General features: G+C 36.5%; 1 protein-coding gene across 2 annotated transcripts in view; it reads right to left on the bottom strand.

Moving 5' to 3' along the window:
- The window catches only part of Snap25 (synaptosome associated protein 25), a 76548-nt gene that overhangs the window by 26906 nt on the left and 49412 nt on the right, over nucleotides 1-230 (bottom strand). The window lies entirely within an intron of this gene.

The raw sequence follows: 230 nt of genomic DNA, 5'->3' as shown, positions 1-230 counted from the left end.
CTCTCTCTCTCTCTCTCTCTCTCTGAGTAAAATGGCTACTAGCAGTGATGTGATGTCTCTATGATTGAGATTTACAGTAACATTGGTCTGTGGACTTTCCACTTCTTACATGCAGTGAAAGTAAAAGACTCAAGAGCATAAATAGCAGGAAAAAAAATGTGCTAAACTCACTAGGGAGTGATGAGTTTTGACACATAGTACCACGGTGCATATATATATATATATATATA

The sequence above is a fragment of the Mastomys coucha genome, unplaced genomic scaffold, assembly GCF_008632895.1.
Source record: "Mastomys coucha isolate ucsf_1 unplaced genomic scaffold, UCSF_Mcou_1 pScaffold15, whole genome shotgun sequence".
NCBI lineage: Eukaryota > Metazoa > Chordata > Mammalia > Rodentia > Muridae > Mastomys > Mastomys coucha.
The sequence above is the reverse complement of the archived record's forward strand: the minus strand, read 5'-3'. Positions and strand labels throughout refer to the sequence as shown.